We start from the raw sequence: 21533 nt of genomic DNA, 5'->3' as shown, positions 1-21533 counted from the left end.
ATTTCATATTTTGGCATATTTGTATAAAAGTTTGCATAAAGTGCATAAAAGTTCAGATTTTTATACTGTATTTGAAAATTTTTAAACATACCAATTTATTTCAATTCTTGTATATAATTTTGTAGTCATTTTAATCAAGAAATGATCTAAGTACGTAATCTCTACAGGTACAAAACATTTACAATTTCAAAGAAGATCAATTTAAGTAGCCCTCAACATTCTTAGAAAGTCTCGGTCACTGAGGCATTCAGTTATTGGATAATCGCTAAGGGTTCGCTCATTTGCATTTTATGATCTAATCCCCAAATCTATCTACAATTTATTGTATCTTAACAGCAGGTAAACGGCTAATAGTTTTGTTCCTAATTTAGGGATTTTCCAAAATCTCCCAGTTTATTGAATTAGGTACCTAAACATTTCTAATTTGATGCTCAGATATGTAAATCATTTTTGTTTTGATATTCAAAGCGTAAACACTCGTTGTGCGTAACAAAAAGGAAGATTGTGATTTTATAATGCCTAAAACAACCAGTGCTTCAACTTGGATTAAACCTTATAAAGAGCTGTCTATGGATATGGGAAAAATCTACTGTTCAGTCTGTGGCAAAATTGTAAGTATCTAATATTTTCTATTAAATATCTAATATTTCATACATACAGGGCGTTTCCAAATGACACTTACAACGTTTGACTGTAGATACTTCTCGAAAAATTGAACAAAACGATATAGTTAATGAGGGGTCAAACTTATTTACTTTTCGAGATACAGGGTGTTAAAATTAAAAAAAATTAAATTCTTTTAGTTAATAACAACAATAACTTTAAAACCAATAAACGTATTTACTTGAAATTTAGTACTCGTAGGTTGTTTTTAAATGAAAAATAGCTTCCTTTAGTGAGAAAAAATTGTCCATGGTACAATACAATGGTGTGTATTTAGAAAAATTTTTCACCTTTACTTTTTTTTATGAAGTCAGCTATTCTAAAACACAATTATTTTTATTGTAATTGAATTAACAAAAAAAAAACTTTTGTTGAATTTTAAAATAAGTTATATGATGTACTAATGGTTAGTAACAAAAACTAATTTGTGGATTAATACTGCATTTAAAACACTTAGCGAGTGTTTTTTTTCCAAACCAGTTATTTGATTAACCAAAAACACCTTGTATATTTTTATATTTTAAAGGTTGGGTTAAAATAAAGGTTTTTATTTTTATTTATAGATAGCATGTGAGAAGAAATTTCAGATAGACCAACATGTGAGAACTGCTTCACACATTGCAAAAAAAGGAAAAATAGGAGGAAAACATCAAACTTCAATGGCTAAATGTTTCCAATCTACTTCAAAAAAATTAGATGAGCAAGAAACTTTTAATGAAGACTTGTGTCGCGCATTAGTGTCTGCAAACATACCGCTTTCAAAATTAGCAAATGTAAATTTTAGTTCGTTTCTAAAAAAATATTGCAAACTTAATGTTCCAAGTGATCGGTCTCTAAGAAGAAATAATGTAAACGGGCTATACTCGTCGGTGTTAATTAATATTAAGGAAGAAATTGCAGATAATTATTTTTACATATCTGTAGACGAAACCACTGATTCCTCAGGAAAGTATATTGCTCATTTATTGATTGGTGTTCTTAAAGAAGATACCTTACCAAAATCTCATCTTATTTCATGCCAGCAACTTGAGAAAACAAATGCTTTAACAATTTCGCGTTTTATACAAGAAACATTAGCAACTTTTTTTCTTCCGACAACTATTCCTTCTAATAAATTACTGCTTATTTTATCGGATGCTGCTCCTTAAATGGTGAAAGCAGGACAAAATTTAAAAATATTTTTCCCAGATTTAATACATGTTACTTGTGTAGCGCATGGATTAAACAGAGTTGCAGAGGAAATACGAAAAAAGTTTCCTCTTGTAAATACCATGATATCCAGTGTCAAAAAAGTATTTCTTAAATCTCCTATAAGAATTCAACTTTATAAAGAAATGCTACCTAACATTCCTCTTCCATCACAACCTATTTTAACGCGATGGGGAACATGGTTAGAAGCAGCTAATTTTTATGCAGATCATTTTGTTAAAATAAAGAACATAATTGATACGTTAACAGATGAAAGTTCCCAATCTCTTTTGGATTCTAAACAAACTTTTCAGAGTAACTTGCTTCAACAAGAACTTTCATTTATAAAATCAAATTTTAGTTTTGTTCAAAAAACAATTACTCAGTTAGAATCACCAAAACTGTCATTGTTCGAAAGTACAGCATTAATAAAAGAATTTGCGTCATGTTGTCGGAACGTTAGAGGTAATATTGGAAAAGATATTTTAAAAAAATTTGAAGCTACTATGGAAAAAAATAAAGGTTACCATATTCTTTCTGAAGTAGTCAGTGTTCTAGCTGGAAATATTTCGGAAATAATTAATTTAGAACCAAATGTTTTGGTTAGTTTGAAAAATGCCCCCGTTACATCAGTTGATGTTGAACGAAGTTTTTCCGTATATAAATATATGTACTCAGACAGAAGCCACAAGTTTTTGTTAGAAAATTTTGAACACCACTTGGTCATTTATTGTTACCATAATTCTAAATAAGTTTATTCATACTTAAAAATGATGTAGTTACTTAAAATAAATGTAAATCTTAATGAATAGTATGAAATATTTAGTTATGTACACTTTTTTTTTAAATAAAATTGTTACTATTTTACGATTTTTTTATTTATTTGTATGCATATTTTGTAAAATATTTGCATATTTTCGGGTAAACACGTGCATATTTATGCGCATATTTTCTACATTTTTATTTGCATATTTGCCGAAGTCTAGTTATAAAATTAAATGAGTTGGTAACTCCAAGGTTAATGGATCTGATTCCATCTTCAGTGCGCGGAAAAATATGGACAAGTTAAATAATACTGATCTCACGTCAACGTAGTACTTCTGGCATATAGTACGATAGAAATGACAGCATATTCCGCTATTATTCGTAACTATTTATCGATACTATGGAAAAACAACAATTAGTACCTTTTGCTGTGTTAAATAAAAGAGTAAACTTTATATAAAATATCCAAGTTTATATAAAATATAAACATCATTGTTCACATTGTTCCTATTGCAACCAACAGGCTGAGGTAACATTAGATGGAAGTAGCACGGATGCGCAACAGGTAAGTAGAAGTGTGAGACAAGGCTATGTACTTTCACTACTACTATTTAATATATACTCGGAAGAGTTATTTCCACAAGCACTTAAAAACTATACAGAAGAGATCAAGATAAATGGTGAAAGTATAAATCACATTATCGCTGAAAAGTAAGAAAGACCTGCAAGTACTACCTGCAGGTCTTTCTACTAACAAAACTTTCTACTAAAAAACCATGGTTATCAGTAAGAGAGGTAAAGTCATAACAGAGATCCAGATAAAAAAATCTACTGAAGATCTAAATCCGAAATCAGATATTCTATCAAGAATAGAACAATCAAAAGCAGTCTTTTTGAAGATGAGGAAATTTCTAAGTAACTCTTAATCTGCAAATACGATATCATTTGGTAAAATGCTATATTCACTATATTCTTCTTTATGGTGCCAAAGCTTGGACAGTAATGTTGACTTGATGAGAAGGCTGGAAGCTTTAGAGATGTGGCTTTTTAGAATGGACCATGGACCGATCATATTACGAACGAATTCGTGTTGCACAGAATGGGAAGGGCCGGAGAACTTTTGACTACCATTAAAAGAAGAAAGACAACGTATTTGGGGCACATATTTAGAAATAAGAAGTACGAGTTGTTGCAGCTGATTATAAAGTAAGAAAAAAGGGGCCCTAGTAAACGAAAAATATCGTGGCTGAAAAACTTTTGCAACTGACTGGACCGGGTTAAACACACAGCCGCTTTTAAGAAAAGCAGAAGATAGAGACGATTTTGCAATGGTTATAGCCTTCCTTCATTCGTGGAGTTGGCACTAAAAGAAGAAGAAAAACATTAGGAATATTTATAAGATTTTATATTTATAAAAAGAAGAGTTTCTAATACAAAGGGTAAGAATATTAGATTCACAAAATCGAAGAATAAGAATGGCAGGAACTCTATTAGAACTGCTAAATGAAACCCCTTCTCAATACATGACACAAACAATCGAGAAAAAACCATATAGAGGACCAGATCTAACAGATCAGATAAACCAAGTTAAAAAAGCAATAAAAACACTAAAGAACAAAAAATTAGAAGGATTCATAGCAATACCAAACGCACTGATTAAAAATAGGTCAGAGCAATCTGTTTTTGAAGCATCTCCCATACATGTTCAATGGGATTAAGATCTGGCGATTATCCTGGCCACGGTAAAAGTGTACATATCCTCATTATAAAACCGATCTCTTACTGTTGTTGCAGTATGTGGCCTTGTATTATCCCGCATGTATGGCAAATCAGGACCTGCAGACACGACAAATGGAAGAAAAATATGTTCTAAGATACGATCAATATATTGAGATTGATTCATAGAACCTTCTACAAAAACAAGAACAGTTCGATGATGAAAAAATTATTCCAGCCCACATGTGAAAACCCTGTACAATGTCTGAGTCTCTCTTGTCGACCAGGTCCTCTCCAAACTCGCACTCTATTCTAGGGTAGAGACAAAACCTAGCTTTATCTGTCAATAACACAGATCTCCATTATTATAAGCCCCACTGCACATGGTTTTGTGCCCACTTTAATTTGAGTCCACGATTTCCATGACGTAACATGGAAACCCTCAATTAACGTCTGGCGCGCAGGTCAGTATCCTATAATCTATTCCTAAAAGTTTAGTGATTACAGTAACATTCTGGGTATTTTATCAGGTCCCATAAAGACGACTCCCATCTCTTTTAGTCATAGCTATCTTAATTTTAATCACTGCCACCCTAAATAGCATGCTTGTGTCAACAACAATCTCAGGAAACTTTTAAAATTCTTCTATAGCACCACATTTCGAAAGCCTCAAGGCGATTTAGATCGATTTTATTCACAGTCCAGGACTCGAGAAGATAAAGTAAGACCGAGAACACGTAGCAGCGAAGTAGGCGGATCCTCAATGCCAATTTTAGGTCTCTGTTACATAACACCTTGGACATCCTTCTAAAAACCGCCCTAGCCTGCTCTATCCTAGATCTAATTTCACTGTGACTTTCTGCGTTACAATTTAAATCCTGTCCAAGGTAAACGATTTTATCAACTTGCTCAAGTTTGGTATTATTTACATATATAGACGGTTTTATATGCTGTTGTTTACTTATTACGAGTATTTTGGTTTTCCGTATGTTCAGATCTAGACCTGCTTCCCTACAACTCTCAACGACACTATCAAGTAGTGTTTATTTACATGTGCTTATTTTCTTAATATCAAAGATCAGAAAATCCGCGTATGCAAACTGTTTTTTAAAACAACATTAAATATATCGAAATGTGCTATAGATACGGTTCTAAAAAAAAATAACTGAGTATGGTTTTCTAACTAAAGAAGAAAGAAGGAAACATTCAAATAGGGCTAATAAAACAAGCGACTCTAACTCAGGGCGTAATTGATCATATTAATAAGTTACCAAGAACAGAATCTCACCATTGCAGATCGACTACAAAAAGAGAGTATCTAGAAGGATTACTAAATATTAGTATGATATATAGGATGTATAAGGAGAAGTGCTTGGAGGAGAACGTGCCATTTGTGAAACAACACATTTATCAGGAAATTTTCAACATAAGGTTTAATCTTGCATTTTTCAAGCGGAAGAAAGATTTGTGCTTAGTATGCGAAGTGTACAAAAATATAAGTGAAGAAGAAAAAATTGAAAACAGGGCAGAATTTGAAAAGCACAATGACGAAAAGGTACTGTCGCGCCTGGAAAAGGAAAATGATAAGAAATTGGCCTCAGAAGATGATATTTTGCTTTCTACATTCGATATGCAAGCCGTGATACAGTATGATACCCCTACCAAATGGAAATGTATCCTCTTTTTATTACAAGAGTAAGTTAGATGTTCTTAACTTTACAATTTTTAATACTAATACAAAAGAGGGTTTCGGCTACATGTGGCATGAACGTGAAGCGAAAAGGGGGGCGAACGAAATATCAACATGCGTTTTTAATTACATAAAAAAGTATGGCATAGGAAAACAGGTCGTGTCTTATAGCCATAATTGTTCCGTCCAACACAAAAACAGATTTTTAGCAACTATGTATTTGTATTCAGCGGAGCACTTAGATGTTCAACAAATACTTCACAAATATTTAATTGTTGGACATACTGAAAATGAGGGTGACTCAATGCATTCATGTATAGAAAAAGAGAGAAGTAGAATATTAAAAATGCCAATTTACGTTCCCTCTGAAGTTATTACCAAGTAAAGTAGGCCAAGAAAAAGGGCAATCCGTACTCCGTTACTGACATGTCCACAAGGATTTTATAGATTATAAGAAATCTATATTTTTTTTCAAGGAGTTTAGTGCAACAGTAGGACAAGTTCTATTTTTCTAAAAATTTAAACTTTTATCTTTTTTATTATACCTAACAACTTTTATTTGTCTTGATATTTTGTACTCTTATCGTAAAAATTATTTCGATTGACTAATTACTAGTGATTTTATTACAGATTTAAAATACACACAAAATTTAAAATCGATTTTCACGCAAACAAAGATTTTGCACATGGCTTACTGTTGCTCTGAGGCGACGATATGTATATTTACAATACAGGCATATGCCCCTTTAAATATTTTACAAACTACGTTTCTGATTGTTAGGGACACCAAAATTCACAGTATAAAAATAATTACAGTTAATGAGGGATTGCGCAGAGGTTGAGTCCTAGTAACAACGTCATTTGTGGCTATCTGCTATTATATTTTCCCTTGAGCTTATTACTTTGTGAGGGACATCGGGAACTGGTGTTTTCAACGGCCGGAAAACATACTCTCGCTCTAAAAAAGTCATACGATATGCCCTTGGGAAAGTTTCTCAGGGATGGATCAGGATTATGATAGGCATTATAAATGATATAAAACTGCAACTGATACATGTTAACATTTTAGAAAGTATTTTATATTACGATATATGCAACAACACAAGTTTTAAAGTCTTCTCTTTGTAAATAACTACTATTATAGTTGTTAATTTATTTCACTGTAACATACATTTGTTACAACTTTTTTCCATTAAATTCTTTAAACTACATAACAATTCTTTAATAAATAAAAAAATAATTTAAAACAATGGCGTATAATCAGATAAGATTGTGAACCTAACTACTTTGGATTTTGTAATTATGTCAATTATACTCGGTTATAAAATGCAAGATATCAGAGATTTTATGGCAGAAAATTACAACAGTCTTTATATAGAACTATTCAAAACAGAAATATTTTAAATATAATCTAACTCTAATATAATTATCCATATTTTCTTGTGTCAGTTCTGTTGGGTAATATCAATATTAATACTCTTCATAAACCAGTCTTGCTTAGGCGCCTCCCATCAAGTATCTTTGGTGGTATTTCTCTCATACTTCAAAGAATTTACAACTATCACATTATTCTTTGATATTATTCTCATTTCGCCGCTGGACATACCCTCACCATCTAAATATACACTCTCGCATTTTGAGATTAAGTACTGCCCCACCTAAAGTACCCTCAATATAGTCATTTCCAATGTTATCCTTCTTTGTCCCTTCACTTATCTATTTAAACATTCTTACATGTCTGCACGTGAGACATGTATTCATCGTTATTCTTTCTTAGCTATCCAAAATTCGATATTGTAAATATTATAGCTGTTTTTTTTAATTTCAAATATATTTCTGCCATCTCTTATATTCTGTGAAATATACTGATGTCATCGGCATAGGCGGCAATCTGTATTGATTAATTTGTTAGGAGATTAGCTCTTCTTATATTCAACTGTCTTATCACATATTCGAGAGACAGGTTGAAAAGTGTAGACGCCAGCCCGTCTCCTTGCTTTAATCCTTTGACCATTGAAAAGTTCACAGTGAATCTGACAGTTGCTGTTGACAAGTCCATTGTTGTTTTCACTAGTCGGATGTATTTTTAGATGTTAAAGCTATGCAATATTGCGATTAATGGCATTTTTCTACAAATCCAAACATATTTCGCCATTTAAAGTTCCAGGTACAAAGAAGTTTTTCCGCAAGAAACTAGTGGATGCACTCTAAAAAATATACTCCATGATTTCTATCGACTGCATCTTAATCGCGATATTTGTATTTTTATACATGCTTTTCATGTCCTAGGTTTAAATTCTGATTTTCTTTCAAAACCAAGGCCTTTTGTTGGGTACCTTATAATTTATGTTTTCCGTTCTGGTTTATAGTACTTCACATGCTGCTGATATTAGATTAGTTTCTAATGTTTTTTGCCGTTTCTAAGTCATCGTCTTCAAGCATTTCATTTCATTTTACTTGAGATATTAGTCTATTCTGTTTGAGATTTGGTTAGCTGAAGCTGAAGTGTTTTCACTGAATTAAGATATGGATTTATGATCGTATTAGCAGCTATATAGTCTATATATAGTGTTTACCTTGTATATAAGTTGTTTTTTGTGGGGGAAGTAATTATTGTTGACGCGTAATTCATTCTAAGATCATAAAATAATTATTGAGTCGTCATTAGAATATAGTCATAACAACCACCCTAGAAAGACAGTGTTCCATGAACTACTACTAAGAAGAAGACTCTGACTTTGAAGAGAAAGTCGAAGAAGACCACTGCAGAAGACCGGCAGAAGCAGAAGATTCACCACTGAAAAAGTGGTGAGCGCCTTGATCCGAAAAATCTCACCAAAGAAAACCGCTGGACCAAATGAAATATCCAATAGTGCTATAAAATATCTCCCAGCGAAAGCAGTCGTTTATATGACCGATATATTAAATACACTAATGGGTTTCAGAAGAATCTCTAATCGATGGAAAGAAGTCCATGTGATCACAATCCATAAACCAAGAAAAACAGCGTGTTCCCACAGAACTACAGAACAATAAGCTTACTGCCAGCAGTCAGAAAAATTGCTGAAAGAGTGATATTCTCAAGGATCGAAGAGGAAACAAAAAGACTACAGGTCTTACCGGAAGCCCAAATCAGATTTAGAGTCAAACACTCAAGTTAACAGCAGGTACTCAGGCTCACAGAATATATCGTAGTAGGCTTCAACGATAGACAGTACACAGAGCATGCGACAGAGTTTGGCACAAAGAACTCATCTACTAAATGTAGATCTATGGATACAGCGATGCTATGGCAGAGTTACTCTCCTCGTACCTCTAAAACCGAAAATTCAGGATTCGCATTGGACAAATCCTATTCGAAGTCGGAATTTCTGAGGAAAGAGTACCATAGGGAGCTGTTCTGTCTCCGCTGCTGTATAACATATACACAGCTGATGCCCCTAGAATACCAGGCACCATGATCAACCTCTATGCAGATAACACGTCAATTGTGGCCAAGCACAGCAACCAAGATATTACAACTAGGAACCTTCAGATAGCAATAGACAGCAGAACAACTCGAGATGTTTGACAGTCCCATCAGATGGTCACATGAAGCAAAGTACCTCGAGGTCACCATGGATAAGGGAATCACGTTCACATCCCATGTTACAAGAACAGTACAGAAAGCAAAAATGGTACAAGTCAATATCAGAAGCCTAACTGGAGAAAGAAGCAAATTAAGATTCAGATCAAAGACAAGATTCATCAATAGCATCATACTGCCTATCCTGACATACGCATCTCTTGCATGGGGATAGACTTGCAAGACAAACACAAAGAAGATCCAAGTTGTCCACAACGGAGCTCTACGAAAAGGAGTGAATGTCCCTCGATACGTTGTGGAAAGAATCATTTTTCCGAGATACCCAACAGATCAGAGTATTAGACCAGATGGACCATAAAGCAAGAACAAAATTCGACGAGCTAGTGGACCATCCCAACCACATCCTGCGAGAGATCAGTCTTCCATCGATGGAAACACAGTAAATAGCTATGAAACGCTCGACTAACTCCCAAACGCCTCCAAAAAAAATTATTAATAAAACACAAAAATAGCATATGGGAACCAAAAAAATACCAAAAAAACATTAAAAACCGAGCCAGAGGAGCCCATTTTCCCATCCGAGTGTTGAAACTATGGAGTCAGCCCAGCCGAAAGTCTGCCCTGGATTTCACGAGGTGAAGACGTCAAGTGAGGGTCTCGTTTCACAAGACTCTCACGTGACAAGCATTATTATAATAGCACCCATAGCGAATCAGCGTGCTATGAGGAGGTCATGAAGGAGTGCCTGAAGAGCATTAGGGCTCGGATGATTTGTCCTTGGCCTGGACTAATCCTCCTCGCCCCAATGAATTGTATGCCCAAATGTTCCTACGGGTATGCAAGTCTTATTCAGGTCGGGAATTACTATTATGTGTGTGTATTTGAGTTATAATGTAGCACATCGATTATATTTCTCTTTAGTCCACAAGGTACAATGTTATTCCCACTTCGAGCATCGAAGTCTTCAGTAAGTAAAAGATATAAACTATACAGACTATATACAGTTCTTTGTCATCTGTACTTAAATTTCTTTTTCTTCTTCTTCTTCTTCTCCTTCTTTTTCTTCTTATCCTTCTTCTTCTTCTTCTTCTTCTTCTTCTTCTCCTTCTTCTTCATCTTCATCTTCATCTTCATCTTCATCTTCATCTTCATCTTCATCTTCATCTTCATCTTCATCTTCATCCTCATCTTCATTTTCATCTTCATCTTCATCTTCATCTTCATCTTCATCTTCATCCTCATCTTCATCTTCATCTTCATCTTCATCTTCATCTTCGTCTTCATCTTCATCTTCATCTTCATCTTCATCTTCATCTTCATCTTCATCTTCATCTTCATCTTCATCTTCATCTTCATCTTCATCTTCATCTTCATCTTCATCTTCATCTTCATCTTCATCTTCATCTTCATCTTCATCTTCATCTTCATCTTCATCTTCATCTTCATCTTCATCTTCATCTTCATCTTCATCTTCATCTTCATCTTCATCTTCATCTTCATCTTCATCTTCATCTTCATCTTCATCTTCATCTTCATCTTCATCTTCATCTTCATCTTCATCTTCATCTTCATCTTCATCTTCATCTTCATCTTCATCTTCATCTTCATCTTCATCTTCATCTTCATCTTCATCTTCATCTTCCTTTATATAATGTGTTTCATGGACGAGTTTACCAATGTCTTTTCTAGCTTATTGTTTTAGATCAACGTAGCTGTAGAATAAAATGTAATAATTTTGGTTTTTTGTTCATTTTTCCTTTATCTTTGTCTTCTGTAGTTGACATTTGTCAATTTTTCTATGCCGCAGTTCATGTTCTCTACTTTTTAGTGATTTTATATTCCACGTTGACGTTTGATTGATTGATAACGTATTTCTTTTTCCAACTCGCTCTTTTTTGCTTTGCATGGTTCGTCGTCTTTAAATAAGTCCAATTCGGAGGCAATTTTCCGAGTTTGTTATTATGTACTCATTTTACTCAATATTAATTAATAATAATAAATAAAAGTATAATTTAATTATTAATACTAATTAGTACATGCGAATATAATATTAATTTTATTTTAATAATCTCAGTCCATCCCTGCGAGGAGCTATAGCGTTATTTTTGTCTACTTATTGTTTCAATCACGCAATTTAGAACTTGATTATATTCATTAGAAGCGATTCAATTAAAAATGTTTTCGAGCGTATTAATCGAAATAATTAAGCCACCCCTACTGGAGCTAATAAATCGTTATAAAAGTGTGGAACCCCCTTCGAATTTCCTAACTCGAATTGTTCGAATTTAGAAACAATGTGTTCATAAGGGAATGTTCATCTACTCGAAAGTAATCAGGTTAATTGCAGTTGTTCGGTAAATGTTGCCAAAATTATCGCTGTATCAATATTTATTTCCATTTGAATGGCCTACCTGTTGGTAATATAACACTGATTGACTGATATTGCGGTGTATTATTAACGTGGTTGAAGAAATTAATGTTTCAACTATTAATTATGTAATTAAATGAAAAGGTAACAAGGAAAATCAGATAAACTGCATGGTGGTATTTGAGGTTTTTGCATTATCGATCACCGATTTACCCATTATTTTCAAGGTAAAACTTGTAAAAAAATGTATTAGAAAAAATATCAAAAATCGCTACATAGACGCTTATAAGATAATTCGCAATTTATTTGCATTTGGACATTGAAACAAGCAAGCACAACATATATATGTACAGTAGAAGCTCTTTATTAGCGGGGTATATATTTCGTAAATATGCCGCGAATACAGAAACAGTGAATATGGAATGGTAATGTGTATGGTGTTATAAGGAATACGTTCCTAGGTGACGAAATAAAAAAGCAAATACTTGAAAAAATTAGTTTAATTGATGTTTTTGACCATAAATATTGATTAATTACATATTATCTTTAGTTTTAGGCAATGGTTTAAAGAACTTAGTTATTTTCTTTTGCTTGGCAGTTTTTAAAACTCCTTCAATTCAGATTTCTTCAGCAGTGGCATTAGCAATTTGTCTCTTATAAATAAGACTTCGTTCCATAGATGGATCAATTTTCATAAAGAATCACAAAGCTCATTGGCCATTCCCTAAGATTTTTCATATTAAATGTCAGGTTTTCAGTGCTTGTTGAAGCCTCTGCTTCAATGAGTTATGAATTTAATATTTCCTTGAAGTCGGTATCCGTCAAATCTTCATCTTGCGATTCAAGCAACTCCTGGACGTCACTTGACCCATCCCGTCCTATTCCACTCCCAATTTCGGCAATATTTAAAGTTAAAGCTTAAACTTACACATATTCTTTCTTCTTCTCGGCAATCAGAACAGACCACAGTTTTTTCCAGCATGATTTCAATGTTATGTCAACAGGCTTCAGTTCTTGCAATGATTCTTTTGCCATATTGTCAAATTTATGTTAATATTCCATAACATCCATATCAGGATCACATTCCATATTATTCAGTGTGATTTTGAAAGCTCGTCTAATGTAATAGAGCTTAGGCCTGGATTATTCCTTGGTTCATAAGTTGAAGCAGAGCCGTCGTATTGGGAGGTAAAAATGGTACTTTTATATTTAGACGCATAGTTTCGCGAAGATGAACTAGTGCATTGTCCAAAACTAGGACTGATTTAAAGCCTAAATTCTTTAATTGCAAATAAGTTTCAACTTAAGAAACAAAAATATTCTGGAACCAAACACAAAAAATTAACTTATAACGCTTGTAGCGCTGTTAACCCACGCTTTTTTATTAGCACGCCAAAACACTGGCAGGTCGTCCTTCTTTTAATTTTATAAAGTACGAGGATTTAAAGATCTATAAAGCATCAACGGTTTAATATCATAACCTCAAGATGTTAGAGATTTTTAAAAACGCAAACCGCGGCAAAAGCGGCTTACCTCAAAGGAACCGCCGAACCGAACAAACAACGCCGATAGCTTTTGAAAATGCAATCTAGGTATAGTTGTAATAAGGCTAATTTTATTTTTTTATTAGTCCACTTGCTGACGCTTTAACAAATGACACCGAATGCTTTTTATTTAGGTATAATAATATGTATGTACCAATGTACCCATTCGATCCGCGAATAAAGAAATCTTAGATCACGAATATAGGAATTGTATTGCATTTTTTCAATCCGCGAATAGTGAAAACGCGAATGAAACGAGCTCGAATAAGGAGCTTTTACTGTAATTAAGAACACGAAAGAAGAAACATTGTAAACTACTTAAGAAATCTTTAAAATCTGCAAAAGATAAGATCTGTAAGGTAGAGGGCAAAGTAGATATACCGATATATAATTATATTTTACAATTGTTAGTGAGAAAATCTGACTAAAAGTTTTTGACATATGGATCTACAAACGCATATTAAAAAGAAATTGAATGAGCAGAGTAACAAATGTTGAGGTGCTAAAATATTAAAAAAAGTCATAAGTACAATTAAAAAGTTGATGTATTTGGTAATGAAAATAATTATTTCTTGCTACAAATGATAATAAAAGGGAAGAGGAGCATAGGAAAAATGCGGATTTCCTGTTAAATCTTTTGAAAGAGAGTGTTTATCATATTAATTTATGTTAACACTCAAAATTGGTGTGCGATAAGATATTCAATTTCAAAAAGATTTGACAAAAATGCTAGTTTATAAATAAAGCTTTCAATTAGTAACAAGATGATTTACAATTCAAAAATAAAAGTATCATTCAAACGGATTGCCGGGAATGCATGAATAATAAAGTAAGTATTTCTAATTTTTCAGTGACGAGAATAAGGATATGTATTAGCATAAAATAAAATTTGCATGTAGGTAATATACCACAAATATAGTCATTTCGACAAGAGGAAGTCCTCACATTTATCTTGTCAACTTTTAACAATTGGGAAGATGAGGTGGATGTTCCTGTAAATGAGGTGCAATAAACGAGACGGATGCCCTTATAGAATATGTATTTTTTTTCTTATGATGTATTATCCCAAAGAACTGACGACAGGAGACGATTTTATTTCAATTTATATATATATATATATATATATATATATATATATATATATATATATATATATATACATATATATAATAAATCTATTATAAATTTAAATAAAGTTACTGATTTTATGGCATTCATTAAAATTGACAAAACAAACGACAAATAAATTTAGTCAGTTTTATATTTAACAAATTTCAATGCATTTAATTACAGACGCCAAATTGTAAATTAGATGTTCAAATTTGATCTCATAGTTTGTATATGTGTTCAGAAATACCTTTGTCTTTTTCTACTGTTCCATAAACAAAACAGGAGAAGAAGGAAAATAAAAAAAATGCCAAAATGTTCAATACAACTAAATATAATGATAGAAGCCCTTGAAAAATTTATTTAAACCTATAAACCAGTCAATCATAAATTGATTCGTTTTACTAAATAACATATACTACTTTACAGAAATTATGAAACAAAAATTTTAAATTAAATTATTTTCTGGTATGTTTCCAAAAACTTTATATCTCTACAATATTGTTCTATAAATTTAATAAAACTGATTATTTTCTCCCTCCTTGATTCTGTTCACAAAACGGAAACTAGATCACATGTCCTAACAATTGTACTATCTCCTTTTGGATACCAAATTCTCGTAGCATAAGCTTCTTCCGCTATAAGTATTAATTTATTTGTACTTACAAATCCTGAAAACTTTACCTGCTACCACTTCTTCGTGGTTTCTTACCTTGTTGGGATTAGATGTTCGTCCTTTCACAGACAGCAAACGATTTTCTTTTTTTCTTCTGCTTCAAACATCCGTCGTAGTATAAGTCCACACCACTTTTTACGCACAAAAATTAAAGCCTATAGTTCATTTCTCCAATTTTATATACGCGTATAAATAACAATTTTTGTTAGTACTCCTTTTCTCTGTTTTTTTTAATTTGTGAATATTTTGGGATCATAACAATTTCTTCGCCTTTGATTTTTATTTACAAATTTTAACTTTTTATTTATAAACAAGAAATAATTTTAAAAAAATCAAACTCGATCTATTTCTTATCATTTATATTAAATATTCCCCTGATGTGTGTTTCCAGTCTTTAATTATGTATTAAAAGATAAGTGTTAATCCCATTTTAATTTTGCATCCTATATGGGCCTTCTTCTTTCTGTTTCATCCAAATTTTGTTGATCTCTCACAGAATAAATGCCTTCCTCATCGATCAATCGGTTAATTCCCACTAGTAATATTCTCTGGCCTTCCTTCATACAATTTTCATCCCTAGTAAGAGCTTCTGCGATGATTACATGTTTTTCCTTCATGTATTTAAATTCGTAATCATATTCTTACAACAATAATTCGCCGTGATATATTCTGTTGTCAACCAATCTATTTTTCATTGTGTGGATTAAAGCAACATGATCTGTTTCGACCGTAAATTTGGAACTAATAAACAAAATCTTAGTTTGTTGACACAAAAAAGCACATCATCATCATCATGCAAACTCTTCTGTGCACTGCTGGGTTCGCTGGGAACCAAATTTGTCATAAATTTGGTCTTGGTCCTACCGATGTTTATTTTTAGACCTATTGTGGAAGGCACATTTTCTAATTCTTGTAGCATTTGTTGTGCTTCACGCAGATCTTCGGTAATAAGTACTATATCGTCGGCAAAACGCACTTGATTGAGCATTTCCCCGTCTATTTTTATTCCTCTATTTTCCCACTTTAGCATTTTAAAGGAGTATTCGAGGACCGTTATAAATAATTTAGGTGAGAAAGTGTCGCCATGTCTCACACCTCGCTTTATATGAATTTCTCTGTTGGTATCATGTAGATTTACACGCATTGTGGTGTTTTGGTACAATGTTTGTACTAACTTTGTAAGCTGGTAGTCTATTCTACTATTGTTCAGAGCAGTTATAATGCTCTCTAATTCCACGGTATAGAAGGCTGTGTGAAAGTCTTTGAAGATAAGTACCAGTGATCTGTTATATTCTATCGATTTTTTTATTAAGGTTTTTACTGTTTGTAGGTGAATGTTTGTTCCAAATTTTGAGCGGAAGCCAGCTTATTCTCGGGGCTGGTAGAAATCCAACTTCTTTTCTAAATAGTCTTGTCGTAATTATTCGGGTAAACATTTTATAGATGTGGTTCAATAGTTCTCTAGGTTGATTGGTCTATAGTTTTCTAGGTGCACCTTGTCTTTTTTTGTGTAGCAAAATTGCTATTGCATTGTTTCATGTTTCCTGTATGGAACAATCTGATAGACAAAGGTTAAACAAAAGTTTTATTTTGTTGAAAAGAGCACGTCCGCCCATCTTTATAGCTTCTATTACGAGTCCATCTTCTCCTGGTGCTTTGTTGTTTTTCATCTTTTTTATTGCGTCTTGGATATCGCTTAGTGTGATCTCTGGCATGAGCTTTGAACCCTGGTTGATGATTTTGCGTGATGCGGCGGCTTCCAAGTTCGTTTGGTCTTCTCTTTGACTTGTGTATAGTTCTTGATAGAAGTCTTTAACTATGTGTAGTAGTTCTTCTATTTGATATGGGGACTCCTTCTTTGTTCTTTAGTTTGTGTATTTCACATTTTCCATTGTTTAGCCGTCTCCTCAAAACTTTCAGACTTTTATTCTCTACTATATTTCGATGGACCTTTTCATTCTTAAATTTACTTAAATCTTTTCGATAGCTTTTAATACTTCTTTATTTATTTTTCTTAGTTTTTCTTCGTCAATACTTTCGTTTCCTTTGATTTCTCTTCTAGTTTTCATTAGTTGCTTTGTTTCAATGGTTATTGTTTCGTCTTGGCGTCTTTTAGGGCAACATTTTACTCGAGCCTCTCCAATAGCTTCTACGATGTTTTCGTTTAGATTATTTACATTATTTGTGCATTCATTTTGTTGTAGGATTTTATTGATATTGTCTTGGTATCTATTTAAATTCGTTTGGTCGTTCCATATCGGGTTGGCTTTCTTCCTAATCATTTTGGATCTTTCTGTTATTAAGTCTAATTTTAGTTTGGCTCTTACCATTCTATGATCGCTGCCTGTGGTAAAGCTATTAAGGAGTGTGACATCGTTGAATATATGTTTTTTGTCACTGATTCTGTAGTCTCGTTTCTGATCTTGCCGTCTGAGCTTTCCACGTCCATCTTCTGTGGTTTTTTTAGAGAAGAAACTATTCATCTGGTATAGATTTTGCTGTAATAGAAATTCTACAAGTATTTGTTCACTATCTTTTCTACCTTTGGATCCAAATTTACCTAGTGCTGTTTCCTCTTCATCCTGATTTAGACCGATTTCTGCGTTAAAGTCACCGCATACAACAAAAAAAGCACACTTAATGTTAATTCAGTAACGCTGTATTTCCTTTGATAAGTGTTTGTTACTCTGGAAAAATATTATACCGGTACCTCTTTACCGTTCTATACATATGACAAAACCCCCGCAAATGTATGTATCGAAGCTTCTCTTCTTAATATAATCGGCAATGTGTAGATAAGATCGTATACTTTGACTTCACTTTCCAATTCCTCTTTTAAATTGGTAAAAGCATGTTCTTGTTCTTGACCCTATTTCAATTTTATAGTTTTCTTTAACAGACTGTTTAATTCCTTTTGAATGATATTCAGAATTAATTTATTAAAATAATTTGTCATTCCAATGATACCATGTAACATTTTCAAATTTGTCGGCCAGGGATAATCCTTAAAAATCTTTACCCTATCTTCCGCCAAACTTATTCCGTTTCGATCCAGTTTAAATCCTAAATAGATGACTTCTCGTTGAAACAATTTACATAAACAGTATGTAATGCACGAATTAAAGCTGCTAACACTTGAGCATTAAGTCTCCGAATTGGGCGCAGCCCAGAGCGGAGGCTTGGAGGCTTGGAGGCTGAATTTGACTCGGTAAAGGAAACCATGTTGGAGTTCTATTACCCTGGACTCCCACCTAAAGAGCATTTGGCTGATAGTTTTGCCCCTATTGCGCATCAGAGTGCTATAGGAAGGAAAGGGATAGTCGGGAGCATTGGAGCGTCGTGGAGTGATTCCTGTTTGCACACGAATTAATACACTTCGCTCCAATTAATTGTTACACCCGAAGGTAATTTCAAGGGGTGAACAAGTTTATTAGGCTGGGTTTAATTAAATTGCTTGCTTGCTTAAAGCTGTCCATGCACTCTGTAAACCGAAAGGTACTACTCTTAATCGATAGACTATCTTGTCGATGGAAAAGCAGTGGAATAAGCAGTGGAAAAGCATCTCTACAATTCTTCGCCAGTGGAACCAGCTAAAAACTATGCTTTAAATCTAATTTAGAAAATATATGTGATACCGTTATTCTCCCGAAAATTGATTCTTTATTTACTCCAAGATGTCTCATATTAACAGGCAGCATATTGAATAATATTTCGCTCATCTAAACACAATCGCAAACCCCCATTACTTTTTTTTACAATAACAATTGGAGATATGTATTGAGAATCGCATCTTTCTATTATCTTATCGTTTACCATTTTATCAATTTCTTTATATACTTTTTGTCGATACTTGTATGGAATAGGATATTTTTTTAGCACGAAAGTTAGTCAAATTTTTCATTTTCAACATATGTTTATATTCATGTGACGTTATAACGTACTTATCCATAAAATTGTATGTTTTTCTTTTGAATATATTTTAAACTGTATTTAAACGTTTTTACTTTCTTTTGTTTTCTTTCCATAATTTTTTTTTGAATTCTGACTTCTCGTATTCCATATTGTATGATTTTCATTTACATTCACTAGTAAATTTTTATATAAAATACAAAACATTTTATTATTTTTACCCGCATCGCAGAAACTGTCATACAAATGTTACCATTCTTTGATTCCATTGTCTACATCGAAAATTTACCGCAATATTGCTCTTTATCGAGAAATATAATTATGAATTATTGAATATCGCCGCAATTGGAATCTCATTAACCGAAATAAAGTGGCGAGACCCTCCTCCCAAGCGATGATAACAATAAATCGTTTGAATTGAGCACCCTCTTGAGCAAGTTGCGAAACAGAGGGTAAATAATAGAAGTGCTCGTATACAGCGAGAGTGTCGTCACATTTCTTTCATAGCCGAAGATTGAACCGCAACAAACAAATAAAATGTGACCACTTGACGCCCTCTCATAGGAACAATACAAAAAGTATTTATTTGATTCTTTCTCTCGATATCTAATATCTATTATTTGATTGTCACCATTACAGTTTTTTATATAAAATATGCTGGTGACGCTTACGTATTGACAATTGTGACATTGAAAGGAATATAGAGGCTCTCAAACTATTTTGTTGTATCATTTTTATATTAACTACTTTATTTAATGGAAATATTAATATAAGTAATCATTATGTAGTAATCATAGCATCCTATTCCCCAACTGAAGATGCCTTAGCAGCTGCAAAGGACAGCTTCTTTCATGACCTGATCACAACTTCGGAAAATGTTGGGAATATAAAGGAGGTGTTTGTGATTAGTGACTTAAATGGTAGAACTGGATCCAAGGTAAATGACTAAGTAGTAGGAAGCTACGGAAATAAAAAACCTAGAAATATAAATGGGCGTCAGCGAAATACGATGATCAAAATCAGGAAAATATAATATTAACAAATTACCTATATACTACCCAGGTAACGTATTACCAGACCATACAAACGGAGATCAGTGAAAATATAGGTAAGGGGGTAGTAATTTGGTATCCACGCTGCTTTTGACTTTTCTTCGAGTAGGCATGCCTGAAAGTAAGTACAGACATGTTCTGAGCTTTAGAAAGCCAGCGTTCATTGTGCCTTTAAAAAATATGTCCATTCCTGATTCTTTTAAGATAACTAATGATAAAACTTCCCACTGGCTTTATCTTTCCATGGACGGATTCAGCTGCTAAAGATGTGAAACCATTGGTCACCAAGAATCAAAATGCACTCACATTTCAAACCAAACTCCTTTAACTACCTCTTAATTTCAACCTAAACTACATCATCAATAAAATAAACCTTACGATAAAATGTATCAGTCTATGGAAACCGACCCATCAAAAAAATATCTCTAGATAATCTAAACGCTATATAACATCGAAAATACTACGACACCAGAAGCATCAACAGGATTTAATTCTTGTAACGGCTCATTTTCCGCCATCGAAATGTCCTGATTCAGTCAATCACTCTTCAATCAGTCAATCAGTCAATTACATTGTCATGAAATCACATTCACCCCCTTTACCAGGAAAATTCAAGCTACCAAAATATAACTCCGGAATTTTTATTACACAAGCAAAATATAGTGTAGTGAATTTATTAATTGTTATGTCTTTATTCAATTTATAATGTCTTTATTGATTCTAATTTAATGTTCTTATCTTAATTTATTAAAAAGCACGATAATTTATATCAATTTATTTAACGAATAATACATAATTTATATAGGCGAACGTAACAATTAAAATCGCGGGCGCGGGTCTTCAAAATTAACTGTCCCTTCCAAATAAAATGTCCTGTTAATATACATAAATTGCCGTTATCTCGAAAAGTCGAAAACCTTCTCGACTAGACTGAGTGGCAGCAAACAGGTAAGGGCAAACTGGATTTCCCATCGACTCGCCTCGAACTTTGTTTTTATAACATCGTGTGTCAGGTATTGATGACCTAGAAAATACTCGAATAAATAAGGATATTAGTAATAAACATGTTTACAGGTTTTTAATATGACTCATATTTTTACGTAACAATAGAATCTATTAAAATCATTGAAAAACAATCTGACGATCCATTAAATGCTGTCATAACTCTTCAGGAATTGGAATTCTCCATTGTAAACTCCAAAAACACATTTGCAGGACACGATGCCTGAGATGCCCACTAATATTCATAAAATACCCACCTTTTACAGC

The sequence above is a fragment of the Diabrotica undecimpunctata genome, chromosome 10 (assembly GCF_040954645.1).
Source record: "Diabrotica undecimpunctata isolate CICGRU chromosome 10, icDiaUnde3, whole genome shotgun sequence".
NCBI classification, from domain to species: domain Eukaryota; kingdom Metazoa; phylum Arthropoda; class Insecta; order Coleoptera; family Chrysomelidae; genus Diabrotica; species Diabrotica undecimpunctata.
This window is presented reverse-complemented; position numbering follows the sequence as displayed.